The sequence below is a fragment of the Ptychodera flava genome, chromosome 6 (genome assembly GCF_041260155.1).
Source record: "Ptychodera flava strain L36383 chromosome 6, AS_Pfla_20210202, whole genome shotgun sequence".
Classification (NCBI taxonomy): domain Eukaryota; kingdom Metazoa; phylum Hemichordata; class Enteropneusta; family Ptychoderidae; genus Ptychodera; species Ptychodera flava.
The window spans coordinates 22,692,351-22,705,585 of record NC_091933.1 but is presented as its reverse complement, the minus strand read 5'-3'; positions in this window follow the sequence as shown (position 1 = coordinate 22,705,585).

Below are 13,235 nucleotides of genomic sequence, written 5' to 3'. Positions count from 1 at the left end.
GATTTTGAATTTCAAATATCGCAAAATGTTGAGTAATTTGTTTCGCTAGTTCCAAACTTTGTACGGTGACCCCTGATTTTTATCGTTGATTTGGTAAGAGAATGATGTTTGAAAGTTTCATTCAGGAAAGTTTGAACAAAGGTTACAGTCTTTACTAACAGTCTTTCACTACCTTAATACTCCTCAAGTGAAACCGTAGAGAATATTCGGTATTGTGCGAACGTTTTAAATACGCAAAAAAATCCACACGGATATCGGTTTAGGACACTGCGAGGCCTTCCGCTCTATCTCTGTAATACAGAGTGAAGACGTATTCTACGTTATCGGGTCATAGGTACGGTACGTTGATGGCTTTCGATAAGAAACAAGTATGCAATTCTAAATGGTCACGGTACACTAGCTTCGACGCAATGGACGCTTTGTTACGTTCATCGGACTCTCGTATCTATGTGAGGGTACTATTCGTCGTGAATATCTCGAAAAGTTACAATTATTTATGTTGTCATAGTATGTAAAATCCAGTATAACTTCAAAAAGAGAACACGAAATTCAATGTGGCAGGGAAACCCTTACAAAAAAAACCAACCAATCAGAGTCAAATATTCGTTGGAGTCGACGAAGAGTTTTGCCTTTCACTCGTGAACATCATGTAATATCAGTAAATGTATGTTAATCCATACTACAGATAATAACTGATAACGGTAGAACGCACAAAAGTTCGAAAACTTTACTGCGTCATGCATGGTAACGACTGTGTCACTTTCAATAATGTCTGTATTATTCCAGCTTCAATCAGCTCCCAACGGCGACAGAAAAAAAATACACTGTCAACAAGCATTTGTTTCACTTCGACTTGGTTTCACTCTGTACTTGTGTCTGACCGCAGATCTACGAGGAACTTGAAGAACTCCATAACGATTTATTAAATACACATGGAACGTCAATCGATAGACCCAGGGCGCCACCAACGTCGGCTACTAGTGCGGTAGCTGGAGGGGAAACATTGAATTTGAAAGCGGTGTCATCTATTATGATGACAATTAAAATGCGAAAAACCATTGCTCAGGGTGTTTACTAGCGCACTGAGCTCTCCCGATAGGCTTTTTCCACTTCGTCTACTGTCGGAAAAGTGTCGGTCCCTTGTCTATCCCCTTTTCAGCAAGTTAACAGTCAGTCAGTCGGTCTGCTTGTCTTTCCAAATGCGCTGTTTTCCACATCTCCTCAGTGACGTTGTCCTCTATATCCACATTTTATTCACTAATAGTTTGCATTTGTATGCGATTTGAATCTGTCGTAAGTCAGTTGCAGTGTCTTGATTTTGCCATCTTTTGTCACTTTCACACACACAATCTCTGTCCAGTGTCCCTCACTGATTTTAATCTATGCGTCTTCAACAGGCATTAAAGTGATTTTGGCTCTTAGCGATGTCGAGCGCGACTGCTGTGTACGTGGTTACTTACCAGATAGGCCGGCTCTTGGTGGACGGTTTCGTACTTACCAATCTTCGTACCAAATGTCTACGCGGAGCACTTCATCACTGAAACAATTATTATGAATTTTGCTCAGAGTGTAAACAACGCATGCCTATAGGGAATCTTTTTTAACTTACATGTATGTGCCACGTACCGTACATTGAAAATTTCATGTTGTGTGGGGGTACGTGTTGCCGAATGCCGTCTGTAATCATTTATGCGGGATGTACACTAATAGTTGCATTGCACGAATACATTAGCCAAAGATATTTGAAGCGCATCGACTATCCATGCATGTACTCACGCAAAGCCCCGGTTTTCAGGCTTATTTAAAAAAATTCATTTCACGATGAGTATGATTTAGTAGACATCGACTAAACAGTACCTGGATGAAATTCCTATTCCACGTATCCATACAAGAGTACTTTTAGTATAATTGTTCCCGTAAAACAAGGACAAATTTGGAGACATTCATGGATTTTTGTGATTCCGATGTATGTATGTATGTATGTATGTATGTATGTATGTATGTATGTATGTATGTATGTATGTATGTATGTATGTATGTATGTATGTATGTATGTATGTATGTATGTATGTATGTATGTATGTATGTATGTATGTATGTATGTATGTATGTATGTATGTATGTATGTTTTACCACAAGTCTTAACGGTCTCCGACCAACTCGTTCTGTCGGTGCTTGCCAAACAGCCTCTTATCCGTTCGTTTTTGTACCGTAGTTCATTCTGGTCACTGACGGAAACAGCCAAAGTGTACAGCTATCAGATCTCCCGCTGAGCCATGTGCAGCATAGCGAAGCATCATCGATGAGTTTGATCTCTTGAGAGAGCAATTCCTGTTTTCGAATGCGTTTTGCACCTCTCGAGGGGTCATATAGAAGGCGACGAAGGATTTAGCGCGCTACCTGCTGAGAAAGAGATTGCTTTGAGAATGGATCACGTCACATTGACTTAGCTATTAAATTCATGGCACCCGAAGGGCCACTGCACTTTGCCACCACACTCGGGGCAATTTCAATTACATCGTGGCTGCCTTGCAAGGTGCTAACTCGGACGGAGAGTCATATTCAACCGCCGAGCATGATGAATCCGCATAGCATTGGTCTTGAACAACGGGGATAATTGTGTCATTCGCCAGGTCTTTTTTCTGCTTAATGTATTCTGTTTTCTTTATATCACCAAATTCACGTTGCCAAAGTATAAACTACAGTATCTGATGCTACTCTTTTTACACTACTACATATATCTGATTTGGTTCGTGAAGTTGTTTTGTTCACGTGCATGGAAGTAGTAAAATTAGACGTTTCTCCTGCATGCTTCTCCTACAATCTAAACAACCATTAAAATCAATTTCTCCCAGCTAATCTTTCCTTTCATTCATTCATTCATTCATTCATTCATTCATTCATTCATTCATTCATTCATTCATTCATTCATTCATTCATCCACCCATGTACCCATCCACCCTTCCATCCATCCATTCAATTATCCAATAAGTGAAAGCGCAATTACAGGATGTGTTCCCCGTTCCACGGGAGAAATCAATGAGAAGTAAGGTGTCAAGTTTCTCAGGCCTGGGTACAGCCCATGGCCGCATGCCCAGTCTCGAACTCACCGCCCTCCCTTTCAGGACAGTCCGGTGTCCAAGCAGCTGCGTCATGGTGACGATTAACTACTCATTCTCCCATAATCCAATATTGCTACATTTGAGCCCAGTCTGGCGTATCTTCTGGACATTCAAGTGTTTCAAGCTGCAAGATGACTTCGTGCGAATCATGGCCCTCTCTATCTGCTTTATGGAACGACGTAACCTTTCCGGTCATAATAAGTTTCCTCGAGCCCGTACGACTGGAGCCAGCTGCGCCACGATTATGACCCAACGTTGTTGTTGCTTTCATTATGACTCAAAAAGCAATATCGCCACCTTATTAAGTTGAAAAATGAGACATAAAACATGCAGCTCATCAACTATTAACATGACATTTGATCTCACGTGCGAGGAATGATTAGGAAAGCTCGGCGTAAAGTGTTCGTTTTTAACGACGGGACATTAAATGAGTGTGATTTTTGCAGAGGAGCTGTTTTATCGATTAGGTATGTAAGGAGCAGTAACTCTTTCTTTTTATCCCGCTTTGGAGAACGAGAAAATGAGTTGGCATCTCGGAAAAGTATTCTCCGGGGCATTTCAGGAGAGTCTGGGTATTGATTTAGCAATATAAAACAGCGTCACTTTCATTCCTTTTTCTTTACCACATATTGCTGTGGAATGTTCAAGACAGGGTGTCAGTCACGTAGGGTACTTTCCCTCAAATGTCCCGTCAATAATTTAAGGAGGGCGCTATATGCGCAGGTTCGCTGGATCGATAGTCTCATCGTTCCGGTAGCACCTTTGTGATCGAAAGAGCCAAGGTTTTGTCTCGGGGAAACTCGTGCCGTGAACTTGATGTCTTCAAGGCCAACACCGACGTCGTCTTCACGTGGTGTCGTAGGCAGGTTTTAATCGTAAAAGAAATGTATTTAATCGTTGAAACGTACGCAATTTATTTAGAAGCTTGTTGTGGCATGGCGTTTTGTCACTCGTCACTATAATAAAATTATTACTACTTACTACGTAGCGCCACCAAGCGACAGTCAATGAAGTTAAATATTGAATCAACGAAGAAGCAGAGACAAAGCATGCTCGCGATATGGTTTTTTTTACACCTGTCATATTTATTCCATTGAGCGTTATGACTGAGAGAGATGCTGTAATTAACAAGCAACAAGATAAAGTGCATCCTCTCCCACCGGCACGATTCCTACGCCGTTAGGCGTGTGATCAGGTGTGTAATACATCATGTCCCACGGTTACATCTCCGTGTCTCAATATTTCATTTACCGTCGAACGCCCTGAAGGAGACGTGTATTTGCCGCTTGAGAGTCCTTAACCTTGCTGATGTGTACTATTAGACGCGTATGGACGACAAAGATGGAATTGGATATCGAGTGAGATTGATTGACTCCTTGTATTGCGCCTGTATGTATTGCGACCTTAGGCCTTCAATTTTATTTTGTAAGCAAACGGATATACCCGGCGGTCGGAAATGTGGAATTGGGAAGATGTTAAACCGAGAGGTGTTTCGACATTCATAAATATTAATCTGATGCATATTTTGAAGAAAGTTAAAATCTGGAGGGGAATTTGGAAGCGGTTCGCAATCACTCTTCTTCGGTTGCCCCCCCCCCCCCCCCCCGCCATCTACTATCAGTTTACCCCATGCCCCGTTTCCCTGAGAGGCAACTCTGCTCAAGCCCCCCCCCCTTTCAAAATCTTCCTATTGCCCTGTTCCTACCTTAATCCTTGAAGACTGTCATCGGCGGCAACCGCCCATGTCCTTGTTTATGTCCTCTCGCGACTTTTTTTGGTCAAATTTGCCGTCTCGGCAAATGAATAACTTTTTCCCTCCACTGATGACGAAAAGTTGCCGCCCTGCCTTATCCCCGCCCGCTGGCACCAGAAAAAAAATAATCAACCGCTCGCTAACAAACCGCTCGCGCACACCTTTATTTCGCGAACAGCCTTCAAGTTGTTAGCCACCCCTGTGAGAGATTTCCTACGATTTCGCAAGTGAATGCTAATTTGCAAGTCTCTACACGCTCTATATCGAAGCTCTCCTCGTTAATGTACACATTTTGCCATCATGCAACCAGTAGAGAGGTTAAATGTTGCTCAAAACGATGATGTGGATGTGTGAACTATAGAGATGGGTAATTTTGAAGACACGGAGCAAAACCATTGTAGGCGTTTGCGGTTTTGAAGTGGAAATTTTGCAGACAATGGTTTATATTCACCGACCAGCGGTGGTAAGGCAGTAACTCCTTAACTGATTTCGACGGTCTCCTGTGGACAACACTACATGCACAACCCTTACACGTTCTCGGAAGAAAATAATCTTTATCGTTTTGCGTTGAATAAACCCTTTGTTGTTCAATTCTATTTTGTCTTCATCAAGATCTAAGAAGTCATGTTCTGTACAAATTAAATTCATCAATAAATAATTTCCCTGCCAGCCTCACGGTGCATCCAGCGATAAGGATGGCACGACGCTGCGAGACAGCTTTTGTTGACGACAAGAAAGATAAAGTTGAATCGGTACATCGACCGCACGACGTGAACACCTCGCTGCTATCCTAACAATTCTTTACAATCTGGTCGTACGTATGGAGTTACCGGTATGGTTCTTCCGTTGATCTCGTAAAGTTCTGAAAACGTAACAAGTCGAAACTTTAAGATATTATGGGATAGTGTGGTTACCTAGGTAACACACATTCTAAGAGAAGTACTCTCGCTGTCTTGTGTCTATCACTGTTCGTGTCGTTGACTCTGTGTTCCTGTGTCTCTGTGTCTGTCTGTCGCTGTCTCTACCTTCCCCAGGGATCTAACTGATTGTCTCTGTCTTCTCTCTCTGTCTCTCTGTCTCTATCTATCTTCCTGCACGGACAGATAACCTACTTGGGAGCTCTCTCTGCGCCTCTCTGTTCCTGTGTCTCTGTGCCTGTGTGTCTCTCTCTGTCGATTTCTGTCTGTCTGTATATCTGTCTGTCTGTCTGTCTGTCTGTGTCTCTCTGTCTCTGTCTCTGTCTCTGTCTCTGTCTCTCTCTCTCTCTCTCTCTCTCTCTCTCTCTCTCTCTCTCTCTCTCTCTCTCTCTCTCTCTCTCTCTCTCTCTCTCTCTCTCTCTCTCTCTCTCTCTCTCTCTCTCTCTCTCTCTCCGGCGTCAGATAACTTGCTCGGGAAAAGAATCAATCTTTTCGTAAGTGGTATCGAAACACTCGCAAGTGCGATAATCGCATAAAACAATCTTTGCGATGTATGTTTCGGGACAGTAGAGAAGACCCTTTCGACCATCAAAGTGTATACTATAATTTGACTTGGAACCTCAAAACAGTGGGGGGGGAGAGAGAGAGAGAGAGAGAGAGAGAGAGAGAGAGAGAGAGAGAGGAGAGAGAGAGAGAGAGAGAGAGAGAGAGAGAGAGAGAGAGAGAGAGAGAGAGAGAGAGAGAGAGAGAGAGAGAGAGGGAAAGCAATGAACATGGATCTAAAGTCGCACTTGGTTGTTATTAGTGTTATGGATAGTTTGCAATCATTGATGAACATAACCTTGGGTTTAATTAATTGATCCCATCGACGACGTTCTCTCAAGTATATTCTCTTGTCAATAAGTTCAACGGCCATTTTGTGACGTCAGCAAACTCAAAACATACCTGCCTCAATCGTGCGGAAATTTCAAAGGAGGACGCACACATTGTGCACATTTTATTTTACACGTAAAGCAAACATGGTTAATCAGTACGGTTGTTTGCTCATCGTGGTCGTAATCAATTGCATGCCGGCTGTGCGGTCATCATGGAAATAAGCATTGACAGCACTGTCAAAGGTGTTTTGAATAATTTTTGCTGCAGACAGATGTCTTGTACAACCATGCATGCTGACTATATGCCCTTGAGCAAAATCTACGATGGGATGTATAACCAATATAGATAGACATAAATAACCGGTAATTTAGGGCCGACCGTACTGGCAACAAACGCACGCAAAGACGATCTGATATTAATATGAGAATTTCCCGCGTGGGGTTCCCCGGCATTCCGTTGGCATAGTTTTCCAATGTATGTAGCCAGGGAATATTAAGGCAGATCATGCGACTTGCATTCCACTCTCCGGAAACTGTTTAGCCAAACCAAAATTTTAACTTTATGTCATCAAGCTCTTTGACATTAACCAATGCATGAAGACGGGCCAGGATAATGTTATGATAGAAGTAATTGTATTGGAAGGGGCAAATATAGTTTGTATATTCATTGGCCATTTGCATCCTTGCATTTAGTGTGTGGAAACCTTTCAAAGCACCAACTCTTCAGTGGCACTGCGTAAGGACAAGCAGACTGATGATGCTTGCACGTAAACAACGAAACACCGAACCTTTAGAGGATTACTTCGTTTCAGGACATCACTGATCAAAACACTTGTTAAAAGTCTGGGTAATAAAAATCTCCGATGGAGCTCGGCACTACCGTTGAATCGACACCACCAAGACCATTTCGTCTCCGTGTATTGATGTTGCTATAATAGGCGCGGGATAAGATATCCATTGCATTCCCCACCCCCTCCCCAACCCCCGAACGCTGGAAAACTTTAAATGGTTCCTTTGTAGGGCTGGATGAATGGATCATGGGAGGGGATGATGAGATCGCCGACATGGGATTTCTGTCGGTTGAATTCGTAATACGTATAATATTTCACCTATCAATAATTTCCACTTCTTTCGTCAAACCTTCACGTGAATATGTTTTCCACAAACCGCCATGGGTGTAAAGGTTGGAGTAAATTTTGCTCTGCAATTTTTTCTTTGCGTTTTCACGACCCTCGCAAGATCTAAGGGTAAATACATTATGTATTTGAAGCTGATAAGAGTCCAACAAACTGTAGCGGCACACTTTAAATCCCCTGCATTTTGTGTAATTTAGACTTTGAGATGTCGGGGATGTAATCTCTATCACGGTATTGTAAAAGATGTATCGAGCCCAAAAGCCCACAACCCAACATTTTGCAAAAGCCGACAGCGTGAGAAAAATGCCAATTTGAAACTTTGAAATTTGCCAATTTGGAACAATTCTTCAACGCGTGATATCATACGTTATCGCCGTCATCCAGAACTGAAGAGGGAATCAGGAATACCTCGTTCCTCGGAATGATTAAAGGAAGGACGCTCATGACCCGGAGATCGTAGCAATGCAAACAAGTCAAATATTTCATTCACGTGTTGTACCCCCAGATGATTAAGTGACATGTGGGAAATCATATATCATACCTTGACGCAGAGGATGAATCTTGCCTAATTTTGTTAATCATCTCAGAATTTCTGTGCGTTAAACCGTTAACGTTTGCTGTCGCGGTCCAGCCACTGTGCGCGGACCTGACTGACTTGGACACGGCGATTAATCACAAACTGAATCACAGCACGCTGATAAAATATGATAGATTCAACATTCGGCACTTGTGCTCGTAATTCTGTTTCATTTTCATTTTCATGCGAGTTTAATGTTTGATCAAACGGTACCCCGGGAATTGTGGTTTTCAAAGAAATATAAAGCATATGGCCTGAATGATAGATAGCCGAGGGACCTGGTTGTTGATTGTTAATACTCATAAGTACTTGAAACAGATGGGTCGAGGAAATCGTATATCAGTATTTGGAATTGTCCTGTACTATAGTATATCGCATAATGCTATATGCTGATATGTTGAATTTTCCTCTCAAGAGCGGGAAAACTTAGCTTGTGATCGTATACATTGCAAAGTGCAGTGCTGTTTCTATAGTTGTTTAAAGACGTACGCCGTCTACGACACGATCCGCTGTTCCAAAAATTCGTCGACACCCACAGACAATTTAAGGTAGAGTGTGCCTGGGGACAGGTGTTTGGATTCTCAAACTTTCAACAAAATACTTGTTTGATCTATTATTTGTGAGGGGGGGGGGGATTTTCAAACTCGTGGAGAGTTAACACGGCGATGGCGGCCATTTTGAATTCCAAGGATCAGTAAATACAAGTTTATTTGTTTCTCTAGTAACAAATTTTGCATGGTGGCCCCTAATTTGTATTCTTGACATTGAAAAGGAGTGATTGAAGGACCCTTTGCGGAAAAGGTTAAGTCTTTCAATTTCGAGGCGCATGTTACCTTAACTATGAAAGACACCTGCATTGTGGATGGAAATCTGGCTTTCTTGTGGTTGCAAATACTCAATTGAAAAAACAACCTCAGAAAAAAATCTTCATCTCATTTCAGTTTTTCATTGAAATATGATTCAGTAATTCCTGATGACGTCGCTATACGCCTGTACCCCAAAGAAAAGATCTCTCTCTCTCTCTCTCTCTCTCTCTCTCTCTCTCTCTCTCTCTCTCTCTCTTCTCTCTCTCTCTCTCTCTCTCTCTCTCTCTCTCTCTCTCTCTCTCTCTCTCTCTCTCTCTCTCTCTCTCTCTCTCCCTATTACAATGATCAAGCCTGAGGAATGTGAATTTTGACCTATAATTTTGCAGGGCCATATCCCATCTTTGCAGTATAGTGGTCCTACCCTTCATGACAATCTGTTCAATTCGATGCCGAACTTCAATAACTGTCAGGGCATGGCATATTGTCTGTTAAAAGATAACCGAGAGATTGGATATTCGTGCGACATATACCTCATAGACGCAACAACCTTAAACAATTATCAGAAACAAAGTATAGGAACTGCATATACTGTCCCCCGGGGGAAACCCATTGTATATGTATCAGTAGTATCTGAGGAAATGATTGCAATTTAGAGAAGATAAGATCCTACTTAAAATGATTGTATAAGCTAATTTTTGTGTAATTCGTAACCATCTCACGTATACAAACCGTATACTGGACTGAATGAAGATGCATTATACGTGTATACGTAAGTAAGACACTGGGCCTGCCGCGTGATACAGAAAGAGCTGATATTAAGGGAGTAAAAGAACAAAATCACCCCTATTGCAAGACATCTCATATATATAAATATAAATATATAAATATATATATATATATATATATATATATATATATATATATATATATATATATATATATATATATATATATATATGGTATTGAGATTTATAATTTACTTGAACTTGCTGGCCCTTGCATACATTTGCATATCATTTGTAAACTCTCACATGTCAGCATAAAAGTGTGGCTTTAGACGGCCGCCTATCTCGGTCAAGCTTAAAGCTACCAATTAAATTCACTTTTGCTGGTAAACTTTCAGCAATTTCAAGTCTTCCAAACAAACAGCTGCGATAATTGACATACGTCCATACTTACATACACACGCGCGCACGTGCATAGACTCACGCGCGCGCGACGATGAAGTTGTTTTATGTCCCACGGTGGTACCATAATGGCACTCACTTCATGTATTTTAAATTTGCAAACACCACTTGCGGATATTTCAACGATGAAAATGTATACAATTTCTCCAGAGTACATATCTTCCTTTACTTAATTATCCTTTTTTGAATTCGTATATATTAAAATGTACTATAGTTGCACAAAGGAGAGCCCGAAAGCTGAAAAGATACTTGTTACATAATGGTATACCTCTCAAATGCACACATCACCCCCCCCCCCCCCACAACCCCCCCCCCCCCCCCAATAACCCATATCATCCTGCTCGACGTAGAAGTCTCGGCAGGTCTCATTTCCGATGGCTGATCGACTTTACGGATTCTGTCTCTGAGTCTGGCATCCTAAGGTTTCTTCGTCACGTAAAGCTTGCTCTTTGTGGCAACTATATGGGCGGACGCATTCCCAAAAGAAGCCATAGATGTTTTTGCACACGGGGCGCGGTTGAATATCTGGTCGTGCTTCATACGAGACCGCTGAGGTAATCTGTTGCGATACTGGTTTTCGTTTTCTCTGTCTGCCTTGTACACATTTTGTATCAAATCTTACGGTGTCCTTGCTACTTCACGATATGGAATTTGTTAGTGACGTATTCTTTCAGCAGCTGTTTCACTGATCACATTCAGCCCTCGAGATATTTGTAATGCACAGAATGATAGCTCAATAAAGCTACGCAGAAATCGACATAAGTTTGGCACTACAAGTGTTCATTCGCGTTGTTGATTTCGGCAGAATTACACACGGTAAATGTCCATCACAGAAAGAAGACGTCGATGGGAATATCAAGCTACACAACCAAAACAAAACAAAGCGAACAAACAAACAAAAAACATGGTGACACTGAAAGGAAGAGCTCTCGACACTAAATGATTAATGCGCACACATATTACATGATGGATCATATTTACATTTTGTGATATGTTATCGATACTTGTAGCTCAAAGTGCATTTCTTCGTTCGTTCGTGAGGGGTTCATCGCGTCCTGCTTCACTGCATTCTAAGTATGAAATGATCAATTGAACAAATTCTGGGGATGCACTGGATTACACGCGGAACTAAAGCATCTTGGGACACGTCGACCAATGGTTCGGCTAGCCTACATAATTATATCATTCATAATGGTGCTCGAAGGAATGCGAGTAGGCCTAATAAATTCGCTTGATCTAAAATTAAGATTCCCTGTGTGACAATCATGAGCTCGTAGAAAAAGCCGACGTGTGTTTCTTGAATAACTGCTCTGTAGAGTGCGGTATACAAGAGACGAAAACTCTTCTGAATCACCGTGTCTACAAAACTCTAATCACAGACCCACTTGTTGTTCATTAGTAGAAACGGGGAAATTTTAAAGATGGTTAAACCACGATGTAAAGAAACGGCAAAGAGACAACAATCTCTTCAGCGAAGCGATTATTAAATCAAACGTCAATCAAAATTTACTTCATTCTCCACGGTCTCCTTCGAAGGGGACACAATCTCTAACTTCCTACCGCGAGGGCACCACTTCAGCTCGCCCTCTCCAATTCAAAGTTTGCCGGAAGAAATCTGAATAATGAAGCAGCTCTCTGCGAGACTGACAGCCACACTGTCGTGGCATGTTTGTGGCGCTTAAGCACCTAAACTGTACACTTCACGGAAAAGTCAACGACCTGTCATTAAGCTTTACAAGTACGTTCACTTACGATGAACATATTTTCACCCGTCCTGAATTTGTACAGTCAAGCCTCGGTTTTAATACAATTACAGTCCTTCCACCGAGTTATCATGCGTCGATTGAATGGAACCTCTTCTGGGACACACTTCACACTGAAGTACACATGCGCTCAACAAATCAACAACGAAAGTTGGTAAAATTTACGACTGAAAGCTCAAAGCGAAATCTTTGGTTTACAGGGACTGCTCGCTTATATATTGGCTTGCTCGTTTTGGGATATGTAAACAGAGGTATCACATGTGAAGACTCCGTAAGTGTGTGCACGTCCACAGAAACTCACACTTGTGGAAAGGAAGGTTTTTCATCATACTAGAACTTGCCGTGGTTTTCTCCAAGCTTCGTCATCTCTCCATAAGCATGCTCAATCATCTAATGTCTGACATTTATCTTTCTGCACTTAACAATGCCAAACATTAACAGAGCAGATTTCCCTCGTAATACAAATTGTCCGAATCCACGAAGCCGCAAAAAATTGTTTTATACTATACTTGCATAACTTTAGTTGAAATAAAATAATGACCTTTACATCGATTTTTCTTCTGCCTATGCAGGTGTGCCTAAATCTATCTGACAACGGCACAATTCACGCCAACGTTTCATACAAATGTTGAAAAATAGTTGATGGATTAAAAGGAAAATCTGCTGTTATTTATGAATGCATTACTTGTCCTTAATGCATTTTCGAGATTTTCCCTCCAGATGGTGAAATGGGTTGTGGATTCCCTGACCGAGAATTAAGTTAAATCAAATCAGGATATAATGTTTTCTATACCCGATGGAGTAATCTGTCGAGTAAATATACATTTCTCTTCATTTTGATGGCATCGTACATTAGATAGGAACTTGATACTTGCCGCCTGTCCGCAGAACAAGGCCATATGGTTGCAGATGTCTGTGTGTCGGCGCGAGTGTCGTTCGTTCTTCATGACCTGCACTGGCGTTTTAAGTTTGACAGAATGTTCTGTTCAAGCTTTTAGTTCTATTCAATTAAGTAAAAACTACCGTTTAACTATTCAAGTTAACGTCATGATGAATAAACAAATTTAGTGGATACAGCAAATATTGACGCGCGATATTA